At 44.8% G+C, this 17,708-nt stretch overlaps 2 protein-coding genes across 4 annotated transcripts in view; one reads left to right on the top strand and one right to left on the bottom strand.

The window, feature by feature from the left end:
• The window catches only part of LOC309522824 (perilipin-3-like), a 187,360-nt gene that overhangs the window by 121,048 nt on the left and 48,604 nt on the right, over positions 1–17,708 (bottom strand). The gene's annotated exons all lie outside the window — the stretch shown is intronic.
• Positions 1–17,708, top strand: part of KDM4B (lysine demethylase 4B) — a 183,419-nt gene that overhangs the window by 34,364 nt on the left and 131,347 nt on the right. The gene's annotated exons all lie outside the window — the stretch shown is intronic.

Raw genomic sequence — 17,708 nt, forward strand, 5'->3', positions numbered from 1 at the left:
CACATACATCAGTTGAGAAAGCCTCCTTGTGATGTGACTCCAAAAACCTACAATTCTTCTTCAGCACCCAGGAAAAAATAATATCAGGCAAATATAGGAATATGCAAATCAGGCAGTTTCTGGTAATCTCCTGTTTGGCAAACTCCTGCTGCAGTGATGCAAAGCGTGAGTATGTCATATCTTGTCATACCCTTGGCACACTGTGCCTTTTGGGAAAAAATCTGCAACGGTCAGATCCTGTTAAGTTGAGAAATGGGCAGGCCTTTCCTATGTAGCAGCATATGGGCTGGCAGTTTTGCTACTGCTGTAGCTTTATTAGTACCGTATTTTGCGCCCCATAGGACGCTCCGGCCCATAGGACACACCTAGTTTTTTGGGGGGGAAATAAAGAAAAAAAATTATTTCCCCCCCAGGTGCGGGGCTGGAAGAACCAGGTCGGGGAACAGTGGGAAGGCACGCTCTGCCTCCCCGCTGTCCCCCGAGCTTGTGGGGCTGGCGATGGGGAGAAGTGCGCTGATCCCGGGACTGCAGGCAGCTCTGCACCGCCATCGGGAGCGGGGCGGGACTTCGCGCCCGGCTCCCGGTGGCCGCGCAGAGCTGTGCTGAGCTGGGGACTGCAGGCAGCTCTGCGCAACCCTCGGAGCCGGTCTCCCGAGGGTTGCGCAGAGCTTCCTGAAGCCTGGAGAGCGAGAGGGGTCGGTGCGCACCGACCCCCCTCGCTCTCCAGGCTTCAGCGAAAGCCTGCATCCGCCCCATAAGACGCAGGCACATTTCCCCTTCATTTTTGGAGGGGAAAAAGTGCGTCCTATAGGGAGAAAAATATGGTAAATGGTATGTCCATATATGCTACTGTTGATGTGGAAAAGAGCTGTCAGGGAAGAGGCAGCCTTCTGATTCCTGGGTGCATGGTTTTTAAATTGTATTTAATGCATGGCAACTTGATGGATGTCCCAAAAGTGTCCTTTCCTGAGATTAGTGATGCAACTTATAAATACTGACATTTCCAGGCAGAGTGGATCTGAAATGTCACTGGAAAGCTGTTGTCTGCCAGAGCACTGTAACAAGATTATTTTCTGCAGTATGATTTCCCATTGGCACTACTGGATGACAGTGCCTGAGGGTGCGCAAGAGGTGCCAGGAGCATGGCTCAGACCCCAGTTAATGAGACCATTTTTGCAGTTGCCATTGCCTTCCGCATAGGAATGGACTAATCCAACTAGGGCTTTGGTGTCATGGTGCAGTTGTTGTTTTCTTAAATAAAAAACAAAACATGGCCTCAGGATTTTTCACATTTAGTCCAAAAGACATACCTCTTCCAGGGGCAGCTTTTTGTTTCTGAAGCACACTTTAACTTAGAGGTTGATTTATTGTACACCCTCACAGCTCATCTCTTCATTTTTGAAAGCTCAAAAAATCTTGCTTTATTTGCTTCCTGGCCTCCGCTAGGTGGCGCTAGTTCCAAAGCTAGGTTCTTTAGACACAGCTATATTTTCAGTGGTTTGATTTTAGCATGCTAATGGGGCTGGGGGCTGAGCTTCTGACAAAGCTCTAAGACAGACCTCTGGCAGGAAATGAGTATATTTTTCCTACTTTAATGTTTTTCTGTTTCATTAGTTTTCAGATCTACAGAGGTAAAGGCAATCCTTAGCAAAGTTCTTCCCCTGCTGGACTAGCATAAGTGGCACTAGAACCTTGCATTAACATCTTTTTTGCATCAATTGAAGATTTTCCTCTTCTCCCAGGCATTTGATTGTTAACTTCTCTGTTAATCTTATGGTTGTTTTAGCTGGCTTGTATATGTGATGAGAGGATTGAGTTTTTGTCTGTTTCTTTTAGAATTAGTTTATGATCATTTTGAGTGTTTGCTTTTAATTATTTTGTTGGTTTTTTGTATTGTAGGTTGCCTTGAGCCTTTTTGTAGTAGGTGCCTTTACAAATGAAATTAATAATGTTAATAGTAGCAATATAATTCTCACGTAGTGATTTATTCAAAGTGGAGGGTGTGGTGGTTGAAATCTATTCTGAGTTGCAGCTAGACCTTCCAGTCAATTTGCTCCTCCTTGCACCTCTCTTTTTATCCTGATGGCTCTGCCTTTCCCCAACCATTGCGAATACACAAAGGGATTTTGTAACCCTTTGTCTTTTTCTCTACATTAATATCCTTCAGGAGTAGCAAAGGCAGAATGGTTGGCACCTTGTAAAACAGGAGCACAATATAAAAGCCTCCAGAAAGCAGAGGGACCATAACTCAATGATAGAGCACCTGCTTTGTATGCAGAAAGTCCAAGATTCACTCCCTAGTGCATCTTGTTAAAAGGATCTGGTAGCAGTTGATGGGAAAGTCTTCCCTCTCCCTGAGACTCTGGAGAGATGCTGCTGGTCAGAGTTAATGATAATGGGCTCAATTGACAAATAGTTTGCCCTTCTGTATGGCAACTTCCTATATTTGTGTTCTGTATGCAGGACAGGGAAAATACTATTTGTTGTGAACCAATATCCTGCCACTGGAATGTTTTGCACTTGATGGTACATGTACAACACCAATTTCAATTGGCTTAAGTCCCATTTTACTGTCGTAGCTCTCCTCCCCCTCACTAAAATAAGTAAAATAGAATAAAATAGTCTGGGAACTGTAGTTTTATGAGGGGTACTGAGACTGCTTTGAGATCATCAGCCTATTTGGTAAATTGTACTTCACTCTATGTGAGGGGCGCAGGTGGCGTTGTGGGTTAAACCACAGAGCCTAGGACTTGCCGATCAGAAGGTCGGCGGTTCGAATCCCTGCGACGGGGTGAGCTCCCGTTGCTCGGTCCCTGCTCCTGCCAACCTAGCAGTTCGAAAGCATGTCAAAGTGCAAATAGATAAATAGGTACCGTTCCGGCGTTTCCGTGCGCTGCTCTGGTTTGCCAGAAGCGGCTTAGTCATGCTGGCCACATGACCCGGAAGTTGTACGCCGGCTCCCTCGGCCAATAAAGCGAGATGAGTCGGCCATGACTGGACCTAATGGTCAGGGGTCCCTTTACCTTTACCTTACTTCACTGTGTTCCCTGGTTGGGAGCTGTAGCACCAGACTCTCCTTGCAGGCTTACACCAAGGTGGATTGAGCATTTGTGTTTCTATCTGTTGCAAGCCCCCCTCTACGTGGGGCTGCCCTTGAGACTGACCCAGAAACTCCAGCGGGTGCAGAATGCCGCAGCGAGACTCCTTACGGGGTCTTCGCTACGGGATCACATTCATCCGGTGCTATACCAGCTGCACTGGCTCCCGGTGGAGTACAGGATCAGGTTTAAGGTGCTGGTTTTAACCTTCAAAGCCCTATACGGCCTAGGACCCTCGTATCTACGGGACCGCCTCTCCTGGTATGCCCCACAGAGGAACTTACGGTCCTCAAATAAAAACATCTTGAAGGTCCCAGGCCACAGACAGGTTAGGCTGGCCTCAACTAGAGCCAGGGCTTTTTCGGCTGCGGCTCCAACCTGGTGGAACGCTCTGTCACAAGAGACAAGGGCCCTGCAGGACTTGACATCTTTCCGCAGGGCCTGCAAGACAGAGCTGTTCCACCAGGCCTTTGGTTAGGGCACAGCCTGACTCCCTCCTTTGGCAATCTTTACAATACTTTAGTTTATGGTTGCCATCAATTTTGATTTTAATTAATTCTTATGATGTTTTTATAATGTTGCACTATTTTAGTGTTGTTAGCCGCCCTGAGCCCGGCTTCGGCTGGGGAGGGCGGGATATAAATAAAATTTATTATTATTATTTATTATTATTATAAGTTGGATGCCATGGTTTACAAAGGGGCATGAAAACATTGGGCTCTTCCTCTGTGAAAAAGACATCAAACTGATTTAGTAGTGGAATTGTATTCCAAGATCTGCCTCTGGGTATGAGAAAGTATTCTGGCTTCCTTTGCATAGTCTGTGCTCTGCATCTGACCAACCCTTTTCTTTTCTGACTCCCCCCCCCCCCTGCAATCTGTAGAATGTGCCAATTGGATTACTTTACATTTTTCAGCATTTGTTGCTCATGTGAATGTTTACTGTTTCTTTATATAAATTCAGCTGAATGGATTATATTCCATGCACTGCGGTTAGAGCCTATTCCATTCAGGAATAGGCTAGGATTGATTGCCTTTGCACAGAACTGTCAGGTGGAAACAGAACAGAAGCCCACTAGCAAATGCAGCGTTAATACTTGGCTGGATTCAGTGCTACTTAGTCCAGCATTAAAGGGAGGTCTGAGAATACCCTCTGAGCCCGTGCAGTTTTGATAAGAGAAGACTAATCCTGCTTCCTGATGGGGGTTCTGTAATCAGAAGACCACTCTAGCAGATGTTGCTTTTGTATTAAGGCCAAAAGCAGTTGGGCTTTCTGGGCAAAGATTTATTAACGGAGATTAGTTGAAACCTCTTCTGGCCAATGCAGGAGGGCTTGGGATTTCTGATTTGAAACTCTGTCCTCCTGAGATTGATTAAAAAAGAGAAAGGAAAAAGCCAGCTTCACACATGCTTCCAGGGTACGTCTTTGCCAAGGACAGCCAGCTCTTTCTCTAAAGCTGTTGCAGCATAGATCTGCATTCATTAATGAGATTCCCATAAGCTGACCCCCTGCCACTGAAGCAGGGCTTGGTGATGAAGGTGACTCAGCGGGCATCAGGAGTTTGACTGAGGGATGAGGTAGGTGGACGTTTTGGCCTATGATGAATCAAGTTGCTTAGTACCAATAGCCCCCAGACCCTGCTTAATGAAAAGCATAAAGCACAGCAAGGTGGTTCCTGCCCACGCAGGTGGAAACCACCATTACAACGTGTGTTTATAACGTTGTTTGCAGAGCTGGTTTACAAATGCGTATTTCCCACTTGACTATGCGTCATCAGGTGCCTTTAATGTTTCTCAATAGGATGTCAGTTAAACCCCAAACAGAATTATGATACAAAATCAAACTGATTGTTTTTCAGGAGTCAGCCCATGCTTCCAGCTGCATTTTATCAACTGTATGGTAACCTAAGTGTAGAGAAATCACACAGTGTTACATGTATGTCTGAGCCAGGTCTTGCTCAAACACCGTTTCAGAGCCTTGTCTAGAGGGTTGCAGCTTTTTGCCTTGTTTCGCAAGTGCCTTTAGGGCTTCAAACATATACTCTTCTACTAGGGAGCAATCCCCATTGAAGATAGGATTGTACTGCATGCTTGTTAACATGGCATAGAAAGCAGAGCAGAGCTGCTTTTAAGCTGAATGCAGCTTCTGGTTAAGGTGTTGCTCTATAGATGTTGACTTGCTCCATTTCAAAAACTGGATTAGAATCCACTATCCTGCATGGATTCCATACACCGCAGGAGACAAGACTTGCCATCTACCAGAAAGTAGTGCCTTTTTATGCCTGGTTTGCACCTAAGGCTACAGTTATTTAAGGTAGAAACAAGCTGTGGTTTGTTTGATCACCTATGGGGCAACTTGTTTGGCCTATCAGTATGTGTGAACCAGGAGTCAATGGAAGTTCCAGCATCATGGATTTCCTTCCCAAAAGGAAAATCATTAGATCCATGCCCTTTGAGAAAGGGAGTTGAAACTTTTTTCTTTTGTCTGACCTTTTGAGTTTTTAATCCTTCACTTTCACACAATCTCTTACTTTATGCATCTTATTGCTTTATCATATGAGTGCTTCTGTTTTTGCGTTAATTCATTATGAGCCTCTTTTGGGGGACTAAGTAGTTGAGATGTAGTGGAACGAATAAATAAAAAGGGACATTGTCTCCACCTTTTAAATGTTCTGAGTTCTACATTGCCTGTCTAATGAAAGAATACTGCAAAAATGAGGGTCGGGCTATTTCCCCATTTCACCTAGATTTTCCTACTCGCCTGACAGCAGCTGTCCATGATTTCAGGTCAAGGTGGGTTTCCCCCACCAACTGCTATCTGCATACTATGCACTGCACCACTGAGCTGTGGTCCCTCCCGCTCCAGGTTTAAGCTCCAGCCTGGAGCAATATGATACTATTTCGGTGATCCTAATTTCTGTGAGACCAACACAGACCACCATTCTTGCTATTGCAAATAATAAGGAAGCCATAAGTCAGCAGGGGGAGCTCTTCGATTTCAAGAAAAAAAGACTGGTGCAGCTGGCTGCCTTTTGTCAGAAACGCTTGTTAATGATGATTCCGTGACTCTCCTTCTCTGGTTCTACCTCTGTGGAATTTTCCCAGCTCCCTTCATCCTTTTTATAGACTCTTCAACCCTGGTAGTGATAATCTTAGAGTACCTCAGGGAATAGTAGGAGTGAAGAGAGTTACGAACTCCACCAGTTTGGAAGTCATGCTGTGCAATAACAGAGGCAGAGTTGGTGTTAACAGCCACTGGCAGGAGATATTTATGCATCAGGACATTGCACTCATTTCTACATGAGTGCCCTTCCATGCCTTAAAAATAGTCCCTTCACAATAAAATCTTTGTTCATGTCCGTTCCCTTCCCCTATTACATATGCAAGAATTTATTTGGTGGCTTAACCAACTAAAGTTTGGGTTGATTAATCAGTAGGAGCCAGTTTTAATCAATGGAGTATCTTATATTAAGGCTGTAATAAAGATTTGATTGATATGGGGGGAAAGCGGGGATATGATTCTAATAGCAAATGACCAATCACTGTGTTGTAGCTTATGCTGAATTATAAATTATATCATACTTCCATGTGTTTTAAAGGGGAAAATATTGAGGCTGTGTTATTGTTCAGTTTCATAAATATAATTGATTGATAAATGAGTTAAATGACAGGTGATGGATTGACAAAAGATCTCCCTCAATTCTTCTAGATTTTTAGCTTTTTCAAGTGTGCCTTGGTATTCTGCGACAGTATTGGAGAATGTGGCCAACTAGTTGTGTATTTATAAAGCTACTTTGCATTTACCTTTGGGGCAGAGTTAAAATTAACCTAGGGCCATTCTACTTTTAGTTATATGTGTGTCCTTTCTGTTCCACCCAAAATGGTTAGCTGCAGGTGAGGTGGTTTTGGATTTTGCTGGTGTGACCTGGAAACGGATGCAGTATTTCTGAGAAGTAGCAGCTTTTGGTTCCTCCAAGGCCAGAGTGTGGTTGGGAGCAGCCACATCCATTGCTAGACACTTTGAAGGTCAGTGCACTAAGCTGGATGAATGGAAGCTGGAATGAGAAATGCCACAAGAAGAATCCATTGCTCTGTTGATCAGGCAAACGCAGATGGCCTGCCAGTCATAGGGGCTGACTTTCCCCTTCCGAACTTGAGGAATCACTGAGGAGTGAACTAGTTTTAGTCCGCCTGAGTCTCTTATGAGTCTAGTTTCCTGGCCCTTGGCGGTTTTTTGCCCAAAGCCTGGAGTCCTTGGTCAGCTGTCATGGTGCAATACGTTTGAAATCTGCACTACTTTTCCTTATCTGCCCTTGCACTGGAACATAAATTCATAGGGCAGGGTATAACATGGAGTATTCGGGAGGAGGGCAACTGGCTTCAAAATCCACACCATTGGGAGCTTTTGTGCTGCCAAGAAATTTCATATTAAGCCGCCCACGTGGGGAGCTGCCAAATTGAGCCCATTGCTTTGCATGCTTCTCTTCATCTAATTATAATACACAGCTCTTTCATTCCTTGCTCTAATTACCACCTTTTCCCAGCCTGCCCTCAGTCTTTGCATTCAGTCCTATTCTGCATCCCATATTGAACCTCTGGTGGTGGTGGGAGGTTTGCGCTGTATCAATTAGGCATATTATATATAATTACCTTATACACTTATATGCAATGATTAAAATGCAGCAAATTGCTAAATTACATTACTGGAAAGCTTAATGTTTTTTCTTTTTGAGAGGAAAAGAAGGAAAACCAATTGAACTCTTCCTTCCTTTCCCTCCCCAAAATACAACCAAGCTTATGAATATTTATGTGCTGACCTTTGTAACCCCCCCATGTCTTTTGAGGGCATTAATCACAGGGGGGTTTGATAGCAGGAAGCATAGGTGGCGTTACTTCTGTTGAGAATATTGATACCAATGTTGGTCCACAGAATGATCGACACAAACAAGAGATGTAGTAGACCCAAATACTGTTTTAGCAAATATTAAAGAAAACCAAAGGAAACTATCGCTCCATTAAAAATAATTCCAAATAAAGCTTGGCTGAATATTTTGGATATAGTCAAACCTCGTTCTGTGTCCGCCTCCTCTTGCGTCCGCTTTGGCAGACGTCCACGGCAAACCCAGGTTCAGCGCATATATAGAAGTGCTAAATTGCGCTTCGCGCATGCGCAGACGGGGCGCTTCGATGTGCTTCATTTTCGGGTTGTGGCGGGGCCTCTGGAATGGATCCCCGCGGTAACCTGAGGTTCCACTGTATTAAAATACTGTCGAGTGAGAGTTTTGAGGCAAGCTAGCAAAAATAAGGAGGAGGATACAAATGTGGAGGAGGATTCTTGTGCCGGCTTTCTAGGTCAGGCAGGCAGGAAATAGGAAGAAGTGGATGGAGTAGCTACCCAAGGAAAGGGAAGGAAAGTGAGTAGACTTTGGGCAGGGACCAAGGTAGCAGCTATGAAGAATGGAGTCTTAATTGGTGGAGCAACAGCCTCCTGTGCTGGTGACACCCTGGGCAGGAAGGGCATTAAAACAGGACGATGATGGCAGATTCTCACTCTGAGGAGGCTGGGTTCTCTTGTGAGACCAGGCGTGGTGGCAGGGAGCATGAGCAGCCTTCAGGCTGCACAACAGCACCCTCAAAACATCCCACCAAGGTGGAGACAACTGCATGTTTCCACCAAATCTAGTAGGAAATCTGTTCAGAAGGCTGTTAGACAGAGGGCTGGCAGGGGATTAGAATAGATGGCCACCTGGCCCCTTCTAATTCTGTTAACCCAACTCAGAGTATTTACTGTATAGAACCAAGGAACAGAAAGGTTTGAACCAGATCTCTTAGTAATCAGATTACAAATTGTCTATCTTTGTTTGAGGAAATTGGGTTATGCAAATCCTTTGGCAAATCAGTTAAAGAAAAAAACATTGCAAAAAATGCATGAAACAGCTATACATTCGCTTTTTTTGGTAATGTTGAAACCCCCTGGTGGGGCGGGGTGTGTGTGTGCTTGCAAGGTGGAGAATGGATAGGGAAAATTGAATTAGTCAGCCTAGAGAAGCTAGAGGTTTGGAAAAACCCATCCAGTTCAGAGTCATTTTCATGGCATTACTTAGCCTAACTAGAGGGTTTGGTGTTTGATACTGTTTAAGAGCTCAGTTCCATATTGAAGAGGGCCTCAGTGATGACATGCCTGTTTTTGTCCTTTGGTAGGTTACAGAATTCCTTAGAGAAAGTTTCAGGATGTTCATAGCAGCACTGAGGACACAAAAAATAGGCACAAAGCAAATGCACTTAATTTCCTTTGAGGTTTGTCTCCTGCTTTCATAATAAGATGCAATATTGGTTTAAGCCAGTGTTTCCCAAACTGGGTGTTACCACTCCTTGGTGGGGGCTGTTCGGGTGCAATTGGGGGATGTTGAATAAAATAAGGGGGCAGTGGAAACATAAAGAAAGAAGAGAAGACAATTTTGAAAAACTGTTGTACATGATTCATCTGTTGTGTAATGATTCTTACTTCGAAGTCGGGGATTCCTTCCAAGTAAAACATGCATGGATTGGGGACCTGAAAACTTTGTTGGGTTTAAAAGAGAAAAAACTTTTATGCTTTTAATTTGAAATATACTAGCCAGTTAGTTATGATGCTTTAAGTAGTGTATGTTAAAGTGTTATCTACTTCAGACTCTCACAGTGATGCTTAAAATCAAAACAAATTTTAGAATGGGATCATTGAAGGACACTTAAGTCTTAGGTTTGCGAACTGGACACTCAAGGTGGGTGTTTCTGCCATCAGTTGTATAGGCCTTTAATAGGTGTTAGTTGTAGTGCTAAAAAGATACAGTCATACCTTGGTTTTCGAACAGCTTAGTTCTCGAATGTTTTGGCTCCTGAATGCCGCAAACCCGGAAGTGACTGTTCCAGTTTGCGAACTATTTTTGGAAGCTGAATGTCCGATGGGGCTTCCACGGCTACCGATTGTCTGCAGGAGCTTCCTTCAGCCAATCAGAAGCCACGCCCTGGTTTCTGAATGGATTCTCTTCGACTTCCAAGGTATGACTGTATATTTATATGAGGGAAAGGGGGTGTAGGGAGAATCCAGGGCTTGTCTGAGGAGTGGAAGGAAAGGAGGACGTTTTTCTGCCTCCCCACTTCCGGCCACTCTCTGAAGACTGGAGAAGAGACACTCTTAAGAATATTGGGGGGGGGGGCAGGGGAAGCGTGGCTTTGTTTTTTGCAGTCTTCAGATGAGGACTGGACCATGTGAAAAATGAACGTAAGATTTTAGCTGAAGTTTGTTCATTTTCAGCTTTGTATTCTTGTTATTAAAAAGAGTGCATTCCGTTGTTGCGCCTGTAACCTAGGTTTAAGGTGTCATTTAGTCCTAGCTCTCATATCTCAGTTTCTAACACTTGTTGTCTGGGCAGCCCAGGCTTGTGCCCCGGGGAGGTCCCTTTGGTGCTGCTCATGCAGTGGTTTGACTTCACCCCTGGAGGTGCAGTGCATTGTCTCCCGAGACAGATGGATGCCAACAACAGGGAGGAAGCAAGAGAAAAATACAAAACAGCAACGAAATGCGAACTGCTCCATCCCTCTGGCACACACGCTATACTCTGGTAAATTTCTGTTTTTTAAATAGAAATGGCCCTGCAAAGCAAGATTTATTGTGGCATGATTTATGGCTCAGCTGCAGCACCATTTGGCAGAGCAAAGCTCTTCTCAATTGATGAGCTAGTTGGGGGCTTGGATGGCACGCACTCCCGTTTATTTCCTATAGCCAGAGACAGGGAGGGCTCTCCAAGTGGTGTGGAGAGCAGCCCTCTCCTGCCTTCCCTGGCTCGCCCAAACTGCCTGGGAAAAGAATTCTTCATTAGAAGTCTGTGCGTAGCTCTGAGACTCACAAGGAGAAATGATGTATATATTAAGAGTTTGCATCCCCCAGTAATTTGGTGATAGATGGGAGGAGTGCGGCATGGAGTTATTAATGCAAGCTTTCAGGCTTCATATACCGCAGTCATTAGTTAATCAATGTGAACCCTGCCAGCCCACCTGCTAACGTTCAAACGGGCCTTACTGGAGCCAACATGGCCCTGTTCATCCAGCAGGTGGAGTTATAGCAATGGCCATTTGTTTCTAGCAACAAGGAGATTCTGGCCTTCGCGTAAGTAAAGAGGATGAAGGAGTGAATTATAATGTGCTAAAGCTTTTGCCTGTGTGCCTCCTGAACCCTGGGTTTGAATCTGCCACTCAAGGTGTAACAGGTGGAATAATGAGGAGAGTTTAAATTGTTTTCTCACCCTGGCAGGGGTGTTGGCCAAAAGATACTTCTTTCCTCTTTTCTACAGCTGTTCCTCTAAAAAAGATTCCTCATTTGTCAGTGTGTTGTCTTGATGAGGGAACCGCCTCCTCCCCACCCCTCCTACAATACTAATAATTCATCCCAGCTCCGTCGTCTGTCAGGATCCTCTCTGGAAGGAGGGGTGAGCCAGAAGTCTCCAGCTAAAAGCTGCACTCTCTCCTCCCTCTCACTCCGTTTCAAAAAGGAAAAGAAACAAAGCATCTGCTCAAAGCCTGGCCCTAGTTTGAAATGAAGATCTCTGGAAATCTGACAGCATCACAGATTGGGTTTAATAGCGTTGTGCATACTTTGTCTTTTCCCCATGCCATGCAACTCTTCTGCCAACCTGATCTTCTGGCATAGGTTTCCCCTATGGAAGGGAAGCAGCTTGTCTCCTGTCTGATAACAAAGTTATGCTAGTGAAAGGTATAAAGAGACATCCTCTCCATTAGCCACACACAGATCCACCCACTCTGACTCAGTAAGCCCAGCTTTATCTACTGCTAACGGCTGTACTCTTTCCAAAGCCCAACTCAGCGGTAAACCTCACTTGCCTTGGGGAGTGGGGGAGGGTAAGCAGGGCAAGTTGCTTGTGCATACTTTAACAAACCTCACAGGAAGGCAACTCTTGAGTACTTTGGAGTGAGGAGGAGGAAACACCTGTAGATCAGTGTTTCGCAACCTTTTTTGGGCAAAGGCACACTTGTTTGATGAAAAAAATCTCGAGGCACACCACCATTACAGCCCCGTGACGTCAGCGCGCAGCGTCACGCCGGGAGGGACGCACGAAAGTGTAAGTTTCGATTTTTTCCCCTCCCCCTTGCCGGGGAACCTCCAAGCTTTGGGGGTGGGGGGGGGGAGAGGCAGCAAAGCGAGGCAGGAAGGAGAGCGCGGCTTGGCTGGGTGAGCTTTGGCAGGGGCAGGGAATGAGAGCCGCGAGGCGGGCGCTGCGGACGGAGGCACTGCCCGCCGAGCTCGCAGGCCGCCAGGCAGGCAGACGGCGAGAGCCCCGCGCTGGGTGGCCTCTCCTCGCTGCCGCCGCCCCGCCTCTCGTCACCCGACTCGCCCGCCTCCCTCCAGGCAACATCTCGCGGCACACCAGGCAACATCTCGGTGCCGCGGAACAGTGGTTGGGAAACACTGCTGTAGATAACCAGGTGCTGGAATGATACGACCCCGTTCCAAAGGATCTGCATGAATGAGTATTTGCTGGAAGGTTATCTTCATGTATGCAGTTCATTAATACAGGCATGTTTTCTCTTTTGCTCAGCAGTGGGAAATAGGTCTTTGGGTTGATGCAAACAGCAAGCATAATAATGAGACTAACTTTAAACTGAGCCAGATTGCTCTAAACCCAGATGTGTTGGTACCCAGTGAAATGGGCAGCTTGCATGTACAAGTTGGTGCAGAGTAGAAACAGCCTTGACTTTAGTGTTTCTCTTTTCTCGCTTTCTCTTTCCCCTCACTCCTAATTGTCATATGCCTAACTTTCACAATATTAATAGGGAGCTTATGAAACGAGGAAATGTGCCTACCACCCAGTGGTTTTTTCCTGTGCTTTAAGTCTGCTACTCTGTTTAAGCTGTTGCTGGGAAAATAGACCTATACAGGGTTTTGATTTAGCAGGCAGTTTAAAGGTATCTTTACAGGAATGAAGCAAAGCTTTAAGTGAGGGAGAAGGTATATCTGACCTCCAGTGTCCTGTAACTGGACCTTGTCTAGTTGATGGGAGTACTTGAAATGCTTGGCTTGTGGTTGCACATTTTTATCTAACAGGCATTCAGCAGCTGATAACACAGGTTGACATTTTTTCACCCCCCCCCTAAGAATTTATTAAATTTCTTCTCCTGGGACAATGGATGTAGAATTCTGTGTTAAAACTCTTCGCTCAGGTAAGTGGATTAATGCTGATTTGAGCAGCTGAAACGACCAGCAGGCATAGGATTGTGCAGCCCAGGGTCATGCTCCTTGTCCAAAACAATTTATTGTTTGAAATACAACAAGTTTGCAGCTTGGTGCCCGATGTGTGAGATGGTGCAGCTATGCTAGGCTGACCATGGAGGAAGGGTGTGTACTCCTCCCCTAACTTGCAGATGATTCTGAACTCAGGGCGCAAATTGTGTAAGCTCTTACATCTTCTGGAAATGGTGGGTTTCATCACACCTAGTGTGACTCCTCTCACAAGCCTCACCTGGCTGCATAATCATTCTACAAATCCCAGCATTTCTTCTTTGTCGCTCACAGAAGAAGACCTGGAGCAAAAAAATTTGCCAGAGAAAGCAACCATTCACATGTGTACTGACCCATCCTTCAGGGTGTCTTACATTAGTCTAGTTTGCCCTCCTACCTACCCCCACCCCCAAACTCAGTGAAGTTAGGCTGAGGCCCTCTGACTTGAAAAAGAGTGGCCATGTGGGTATCTTGATTTTTTTAAAAAAACCAAATTGTTCCCAATCTGGGGCATGTTGAGACACCACTTGGCTTCAGTCTCCTTTGCACAAGAGGTGGATGCAAACATTAGTCTTTCTGAAAGCGTTGCATCTGCCTGCCTGCCTGCCTGCTTTGGGCTTTCTAATGTGAGAGCACTTTGTGTGATTGCACTCTGATCCTGCCATTTTCCATTTTACTCTATTGTTTTGAGTCTGAGTAAATACACTCTAGTCCCTATGTTTATCTGACAGAGTTGTAAGTGTGTATGTATTTCAAGAAAGAAGAAAATCAGTGTTAAAAATCACTAGCAGGTGCCGGTTAAAGATACCGAATTCAATCCTCTGTTGTCCTGTAAAATGATCAATTGAAGATAAAACTGCATTATCTTGGTAACAGTCCTTTCCCATGGAGAAGGAACTTGATTCATGCCTGATCTTATCTTTGGAGCAGGTAATCATAATCATAAAGTGAATAAATGGCTTCTGATGGAGGCAGGAACTCACATTGAGGTTTCCTCACTTCCTTTGCCAAATTTTTTGGAGTTGAAAGAGCAACTTGTGCATATCATTTATTTTACTATAGGACAGTTCCAGTTATTACCTCTGTCAAACTTTCTCAAATGACCCAATCCTGATAAGATAATTGAAAGCGAGCTGTGCTTGCTGTTGGCCCAGGTTCGCTCAGTCTGCTGATGTAGGATCTGGGTAGGGCAGGTTAAAGGTAAAGGTAAAGGGACCCCTGACCATTAGGTCCAGTCGTGACCGACTCTGGGGTTGTAGCGCTCATCTCACTTTACTGGCCGAGGAAGCCGGCTTACAGCTTCCGGGTCATGTGGCCAGCAGGACTAAGCCGCTTCTGGCGAACCAGAGCAGTGCACGGAAATGCCGTTTACCTTCCCGCCAGAGCGGTACCTATTTATCTACTTGCGCTTTGACGTGCTTTCGAACTGCTAGGTTGGCAGGAGTAGGTCAAGTTAGGAAGTGAGAAACTGGACCTATACACACACTAAAGTTTCTAGATTGGGAGCAATTTGCAAATACTGAGGGGTACCATTAAAATGTTGCAAATGTAGATTAGTTTGAGCAATGTGGTTCTGCACCCCTCTCTACCTGACTCTGGGATCTCCAGAGATGTCCTGTCCCTCACTGGCCTTGCTCTACACCATGCTTGAGTGCATAGAATCATAGAATCATAGAGTTGGAAGAGACCACAAGGGCCATCGAGTCCAACCCTGGCTTGCATATGCTGTTTGAACTGTGAGAATGCCTCTTGCTTGCCTGGCTGGAGAGAGGCATGCATCTCTTTGTGTGTAGAAACCACTGGCTTTTGCTTGGTTAGAATGTAGTCTACTGTACAAAGTTAAGAAACCCATCCATTGCTGTGTCTGCTTTTACCTCTGGCCCTGTCCGCCACTGGCAGGCAGCCCTCAGAAGATCGCTTGTGAGGGAATGCAAGCCAAATCCCCATTCTTGATTCATATCAGTTTATGGTTTCTTTTGAGCCCACCTTTCGGCAGCCATTTTCTACCTTGCTCACAGAGATGTGCTGGTATTTTGTTTAATGAATGGGCTGTTTTACTATAGATTAGCATTGCTCTGGGGTGTGAGACCGATGGATGCCAACAACAACATTGTTCCAGGCTCATTGTAATATATGGCACCATTGTGTAATGCGTTGCTTCTGTTTCTCAGCCCCAGAAGCTGGAGCATAAAGTAAAAGCATGAACCATGTCATCAAGCAACCTACCTTTCCCTGCCTTTTGCCTTTGATGTGTTGGGGCTTTAAAAGCAGACTTTAATTTGTCCTCTTAACACCCTGCTGGTGGAGGTGGATGCATGTAGCTTCTCCCACCAATGAGTCTATTTTTGATGGGAGCACAGATTTGTCTTGGATAATGTTTCTCCAATCCCCAGGTTGTGGACATAAATGCCAGTGTTCACATTAGCTGTCCCTGGACACATTTGCATCTTGCAGAACTTTTAATTGACAGCTTTCAGCTCTTGTCATCAGGAAGAGGTTATGTAGGTATTAGTTTCTGTGAATGGTCACTAAGTTTGACACGAGTAAACTTGACTAATGGTCTCAGGCATTTTAAATGCACTAATATCCACTCCTTTTCTTTTGGTTACTGTTTCTGGTTTTGGTAATTATAGCATGTTAAAAACTATATGGAGCCTCTTTTGCCCAGACCTTGTGCAGAGAGTGTGAAATTAACTTTTGCACCTTCCAACATGAGTTGGATGGAAGTGACATTTTCAAAAGTCTGCCAGTTGAACTCTTGGCATTTGCTCTTTGGTGGAAGGGACCCTGCAAGGAGGTTGGCTGCAGGGAGGTTGAGCAATCTAATCACTGCTTAATTGCTGTGGTGCTGAAGTGGTGATGGTGGTAGGGATCAGAATGGGAGCACTTTGAATGGCTTTCTAAAACTCTACATCTCTGTGGAACTCTTGTTGACAAATTTGGAATAACCCAAAGGAGACCTTAGAAGAAGATGGAAGGCAAGCCATGTAGTGGAAGGAGCTTGGTGTGTTCAGTCAGGGAAGCAAAAATAACATAAAAAGAGCAACCTTTACATGGGTGGTTACTTCAGTGTTCCCGAAATTGTTGTAGCTTGCGACACATTTTCTCCCCACCTATCCTACCCAGACTAAAATCTGAGACACACATCACTGTTGTGCCAGATAAAGTGTCTTATATTTTGTTTAAAGACAGCCACCCTCTTTGACTCTGTAAAATAACCCTTTTCATGTAGTCTCCTGACATCCCACTCATCAGCTTGCCCAGTACAACACCGTCCAATTCCCAATAATTTTTATTAAAGTTTAAAAGAAAATACAGTGGTACCTCGGGTTAAGTACTTAATTCGTTCTGGAGGTCCGTTCTTAACCTGAAACTGTTCTTAACCTGAAGCACCGCTTTAGCTAATGAGGCCTCCTGCTGCCGCCGCGCCGCTGGAACAAGATTTCTGTTCTCATCCTGAAGCAAAGTTCCTAGCCTGAGGTACTATTTATGGTTAGCGGAGTCTGTAACCTGAAGTGTATGTAACCTGAAGCGCATGTAACCCGAGGTACCACTGTATACAAAGGTAAAAATCAAATATCCAATATCTTTTTATCAAAGATAAAAAACTAATTGAGATAAAAACACAAACCAATTAGAGGAAAAGAAAGAAGAAAAAGGAAGGAAGGAAAAAAGGAAGGAAGGAAGGGGAGAATTTCCAATTCTTCGTCTGTCAGCTATGTAAAAAAATTATTCAACACATCTACTCCAAGATAACATCCAACAAGTCTGCTTTCTGTAAACCAATATTTTCTTAAATCCTCAAACCCAGATATCATAAGTTCATTTTCTTTTTCACACCAAAAGTCTACGAGGAGTTCCAAATCTTTAGTAACTATTGAAAATGATTTTTCTTTTATTATACATGTTAAGTTTGCCACCTCAGCTAAGTCCAATAATTTTAACAACCATTCCTCGATGGTAGGTGATGCTGAATCTTTCCATTTTGTGCATGTAAAAGTCTCGCCACTATGATAGTGTATTGAAATAATATTTCATAGTCTAGTACTTAAAGGTTTAAATATGAGGCCTTGGAGTGATGCCACATCTCTTGAGCTGCAGTGCTGCCTCATTCAAAAACATTTTGCTTCTATATATAATGTGCCTCCCCCACCAGGGATCATTGAGTGGCAGATGAGCCCATCACATCTTATTAGTGAACCCTGACACATAGTTACCAGAACAGGGACCATCGCTCTACCCCTTCCCAGAGCACCTCTATTGAGAGAGAAATGATTTCCATCAAGGGAGGCAGCAGGAGGAGCTCAGGAATAACTTTCTTTGTAAGGTGTAACTGTG

Source organism: Podarcis vaucheri (assembly GCF_965113315.1).
Source record: "Podarcis vaucheri genome assembly, chromosome: 18".
NCBI classification, from domain to species: Eukaryota; Metazoa; Chordata; class Lepidosauria; order Squamata; family Lacertidae; genus Podarcis; species Podarcis vaucheri.